Below are 5,812 nucleotides of genomic sequence, written 5' to 3' on the forward strand. Positions count from 1 at the left end.
GAAGTGGTGCAGAAAGAGGTCACCAAATTACTAGAGGCTGGATTATTTATCCTATTTCTGATAGCCCCTGGGTGAGCCCTGTCCAAGTCGTCCCAAAAAAGGGAGGCATGACAGTGATTCATAATGAAAAAAATGAACTGGTTCCTACAAGAATAGTTACAGGGTGGCGCATATGTATTGACTACAGAAGGCTCAATACAGCCACCATAAAGGATCATTTTCCTTTACCATTCATAGACCAGATGCTAGAAAGACTAGCAGGTCATGATTATTACTGCTTTTTAGATGGCTACTCAGGCTATAACTAGATTGCAGTAGATCCTCAGGATCAAGAGAAAACAGCATTCACATGTCCATCTGGAGTGTTTGCTTATAGAAGGATGCCATTTGGGCTGTGTAATGCGCCTGCAACCTTCCAGAGATGCATGCTCTCTATTTTCTCTGATATGGTGGAAAAATTTCTGGAAGTCTTCATGGATGACTTCTCAGTATATGGAGACTCATTCAGCTCCTGTCTTGATCACCTGAAACTTGTTCTGAAAAGATGCCAAGAGACCAACCTAGTTTTAAACTGGGAAAAATGTCACTTTATGGTGACTGAAGGGATTGTTCTTGGGCATAAAATCTCAAACAAGGGAATAGAGGTGGATCAAGCAAAAATGGAGGTAATTGAAAAATTATCACCACCTGCCAATGTTAAGGCAATCAGAAGCTTTCTGGGGCATGCAGGATTCTATAGGAGGTTTATAAAGGATTTTTCAAAAATCGCAAAACCTCTAAGCAATCTGCTAGCTGCTGACACGCCATTTGTGTTTGACACAGAGTGCCTGCAGGCGTTTAAAACGCTGAAAGCTAAGCTGGTCACAGCACCTGTTATTTCTGCACCAGACTGGACATTACCATTTGAGTTAATGTGTGATGCCAGCGATCACGCCATTGGTGCAGTGTTGGGACAGAGGCATGACAAGCTTCTGCATGTCATTTATTACACTAGTCGTGTTCTAAATGATGCCCAGAAGAATTACACAACCACAGAAAAAGAATTACTTGCAGTGGTTTACGCCATTGACAAGTTCAGATCATACCTAGTAGGATCAAAAGTGTTTGTGTATACTGATCATGCTGCTCTTAAATATTTACTCACAAAGCAGGATTCAAAACCCAGGCTCATCAGATGGGTGTTGCTTCTGCAAGAGTTTGATATAGAAATAAGAGACAAAAAAGGGACAGAGAACCAAGTGGCTGATCATTTATCCCGGATAGAGCCAGTAGAAGGGACGCCCCTCCCCTCTCTTGGGATCTCTGAGACTTTTCCGGATGAGCATTTATTTGACATTCAGGAAACACCATGGTTTGCCGATATTGCAAACTATAAAGCTGCAAGGTTCATACCGAAGGAATACAACAGGATACAAAAGAAGAAATTAATTACTGATGCAAAGTACTACTTGTGGGATGAACCCTATCTCTTTAAGAGATGTGCAGACGGAATAATCCGTAGGTGTGTGCCTAGAGAAGAAGCATAGAGAATCCTATGGCATTGCCATGGATCTCAATATGGAGGCCATTTCGGAGGTGAGCGAACAGCCACCAAGGTCCTCCAATGTGGCTTCTATTGGCCCACACTCTATAAAGATTCCCAAGAGTTTGTACGTAACTGTGACAGTTGCCAAAGAGCCGGTAATCTGCCTCATGGTTACGCCATGCCTCAACAAGGAATCTTGGAAATTGAGTTGTTTGATGTATGGGGAATTGACTTCATGGGACCTTTCCCACCATCATACTCAAACACTTATATTCTGGTGGCAGTTGACTATGTATCAAAATGGGTTGAGGCCATTGCCACACCCACCAATGATACTAAAACAGTGCTGAAGTTCCTTCAGAAACATATCTTTAGCAGGTTTGGTGTCCCTAGAGTACTAATCAGTGATGGGGGCACTCACTTCTGCAATAAACAGCTTTACTCTGCCATGGTTCGGTATGGAATTCGCCACAAGGTGGCTACTCCATATCATCCACAAACTAATGGACAAGCTGAAGTCTCTAATAGAGAATTAAAGAGAATCCTAGAACGGACAGTAAGTACCCGTAGAAAGGATTGGGCACGGAGCTTGGATGATGCTTTGTGGGCTTACAGAACAGCATTCAAGACCCCTATAGGGACCTCCCCATACCAACTTGTGTATGGTAAGGCATGTCACCTGCCCGTGGAACTGGAACATAAAGCCTACTGGGCAACCAGATTCCTAAACTTTGATGCCAAATTAGCAGGAGAAAAAAGATTGCTCCAGCTAAATGAGCTAGAGGAATTCAGATTCACAGCTTTCGAAAACGCCAAGCTTTATAAAGAGAAAAAAAAGTGGCATGACAGAAAGCTGTCATCTAGAATCTTTGAGCCAGGACAGAAGGTTCTGCTGTTCAACTCTAGGCTCAGGCTATTCCCCGGGAAATTGAAATCCCGGTGGAGGGGACCATACGTGATTACAAGTGTATCACCTAACAAGGTAAAGAATCAATTGCATAAGTTCACAGGGTTACAGAAGGAATCTGCACACAAAACAGAGAAAAAGAGCTCACTGGCAAGAAAACGCCAGTAAGAGCCTATTTTGGGCGTTCAGCGCCTAAAAGGGGCAGCCAGTGGGCGCTGAACGCCAGTAAGGATAGCAATCTGGCGTTCAACGCCAGAAAAGGGCAACAACTGGGCGTTGAACGCCCAGGAGAACAGCATTTGGGCGTTGAATGCCCAAAACAGGCAATGTTTGGGCGTTCAAACGCCAGGATGATGGGGAGGAGGCAAATTCATTTTTCTTCATATTTCTTGCATTCTAATCTTAATTTTCATACTTCAATTCATGATTTCTTGCATAAACATGTTAAGAACCCTGATTTCTAAAATCCCTAATTTCTAAAAATCCTACTTTAAAAATATCAAATATATCTTAATCCATAAGCACAAACCCTCTTTGCAAATTCAATCCAAATCATTTCAAATCTTTTTAAAAACAAATCTATCTTTTCAACTCATCAATATCTTTTTTCAAAATCTCCACTTCATCTTTTTCAAAATCTAGATCTATCTTTTTCAAAAATCTTTCATATCTTTTCAATTTTAAACTATATCCTCTCTTATCATATCTTCTATCTTATCTTTTCCAAATCAATCTCTTTTATCATATCTTTATCTCTTTTTTCGAAAACCCACCCTCCCTCCCTTTAAATTTGGGTTCGGCCTCCCTCCCCTTCCATCAACAATTGCACCTAGCTCTCCTTCTATCCCTCTCCTTTCTTTTCTTTTGCTTGAGGACAAGCAAACCTCTAAGTTTGGTGTGTTTATCCGCGATTACTAAGATCATGGCTCCTAAAGGAAAACAACCCACTCCAAGAGGCAAGAAAGAGAGCATTCCAAAACCACTTTGTAATCAAGGGAAGTTCTTATCTAAAGAACATTCAGACCATTATAACAAAATAATGGGTCTGAGATCAGTGATCCCGGAAGTTAGATTCGATCTGAAAGAAGATGAATATCTGGAGATCCAGGAGCAAATTCGAATTAGGAACTGGGAAGTCCTAGCTAATCCTGAAACGAAAGTAGGGAGGAACATGGTTCAGGAGTTCTATGCTAATATGTGGCAAACTGACAAGCAGAAACTATCTGGGACTGCTTTCTATGACTATCGGACCGTGGTCAGAGGAAAGATTGTTCATACCCACCCTGACAGGATCAGGGAGATCTTAAAGCTACCTCAGCTGAAAGATGATCCAGACTCCTTCAACAGGAGAATGATGAGAACAGACAAGGGCCTGGATAAGATTCTAGAGGACATATGTATCCCTGGAGCCAGGTGGACCACCAACACAAAGGGTGTCCTAAATCAACTCAAGAGAGAATTTCTCAAACCAGTCGCCAGAGGATGACTGGACTTCATTGGGCATTCTCTGTTGCCCACCAACAACCGTTCTGAAGTCACTGTTAAAAGAGCAGTGATGATCCATTGCATCATGATGGGAAAAGAAGTGAAATTTCATCAGCTAATCTCAGCTGAACTCTACAAAATTGCTAACAAAAATTCTAAAGAAGCCAGGTTAGCTTATCCAAGCGTGATTTTTCTGCTCTGCAAGGACGCCGGAGTAAGGATGGGAATAACTGAGTATATCTCAGTTGAGAAACCAATTACCAAAGCATCAATGGAAAAACAACAAGCACAGGATGATCCCACCAAGAAGAAAACACAGGAATTTCTCCCAGAAATCCCTCAATCTGAATACTGGGAGTATCTTGAGACGTCTGTTACCAAGATACGGGAAGCTATGGAACAAATAATAAAAGAACAGAAGGAACACAATCAAATTCTTACCTATATGTTTAAAGAACAAGAGGAGCAAGGGCGTGACTTAAGGGAATTGAAGCGGCAGAAGTTATCTCTTGAAGAACCAAACACCCCACGGATCAGAGGAACACCCACTTCCCAGAATAAAGGTTGTTAAATTCCAATTTCTGCTTTAACTCTGTGATAGTGTCATTAGAGAAGTTCACCTTAGGAGTCATATAGTAGTAATTAGTATCTATTTTGATTTTATCTCTAATTAAGCCATAGTTTATTTTTCTCATCATCAGCAAACATGAATAAAATAGTAGATCTTTTGAATAAGAGGCAATAAAATTTCGAGTTCTTAACAAGAGAAATTCTAATTAGTTACATGTGGTGGCAATACTTTCTGTCTTCTGAATGAATGCTTGAACAGTGCATATGTCTTTTGAATTTGTTGTTTAAGACTGTTAAAAATGTTGGCTCTTGAAAGAATGATGAACATGAGACATGTTATTGATAATTTGAAAAATCATAAAAATGATTCTTGAAGCAAGAAAAAGCAGCAAAAAAAAAAAAAGCCAATAGCCCTTAAAACCAAAAGGCAAGGGTAATAAAAAGGACCCCAAGGCTTTGAGCATCAGTGGATAGGAGGGCCTAAGGGAATAAAATCCTGGCCTAAGCGGCTAAACCGAGCTGTCCCTAACCATGTGCTTGTGGCGTGAAGGTGTCAAGTGAAAACTTGAGACTGAGCGGGTAAAGTCAAGGTCCAAAGCAGAAAGAAGAGTGTGCTTAAGAACTCTGGACACCTCTAATTGGGGACTTTAGCAAAGCTGAGTCACAATCTAAAAGGTTCACCCAATTATGTGTCTGTGGCATTTATGTATCCGGTGGTAATACTGGAAAACAAAGTGCTTAGGGCCACAGCCAAGACTCATGAAACAGCTGTGTTCAAAAATCATCATACTGAAATAGGAGAATCAATAACACTATCTGAATTCTAAGTTCCTATAGATGCCAAAACTGTTCGGAAGCAAAAAGCTACTAGTCCCGCTCATCTAATTAGAATCTGAGCTTCACTCAAAAACTCTGAGATATTATTGTTTCTCAACCTATTAGTCTTCTATTTTATTTGTCTAGTTGCTTGAGGACAAGCAACAGTTTAAGTTTGGTGTTGTGATGAGCGGATATTTTATACGCTTTTTGGGGTTAATTTCATATAGTTTTTAGGATATTCTAGTTAGTTTTTAGTTTATTTCCATTATTTTTTAGGAAAACTTCATATTTCTGAACTTTACTATGAGTTGTGTGTTTTTCTGTAATTTCAGGTATTTTTCTGGCTGAAATTGAGGGAGCTGAGCAAAAATCTGATTCAGGTTGAAAAAGGACTGCTGATGCTATTGGATTCTGACCTCCCTGCACTCAAAGTGGATTTTCTGGAGCTACAGAACTTGAAATGGCGCGCTTCCAATTGAGTTGGAAAGTAGACATCCAGGGCTTTC

The 5,812-nt window shown here is 40.5% G+C and overlaps 1 long non-coding RNA gene across 1 annotated transcript in view; it reads left to right on the plus strand.

The window, feature by feature from the left end:
- LOC110266418 overlaps nt 635-5,812 on the plus strand; it is a 24,305-nt gene continuing 19,127 nt past the window's right edge. The window contains exon 1 of the long non-coding RNA XR_002353796.1: nt 635-644. This is a non-coding gene — a long non-coding RNA (uncharacterized LOC110266418). The remainder of the gene's footprint in view (nt 645-5,812) is intronic.

The sequence above is a fragment of the Arachis ipaensis genome, chromosome B09 (assembly GCF_000816755.2).
Source record: "Arachis ipaensis cultivar K30076 chromosome B09, Araip1.1, whole genome shotgun sequence".
In the NCBI taxonomy this organism is placed as follows: domain Eukaryota; kingdom Viridiplantae; phylum Streptophyta; class Magnoliopsida; order Fabales; family Fabaceae; genus Arachis; species Arachis ipaensis.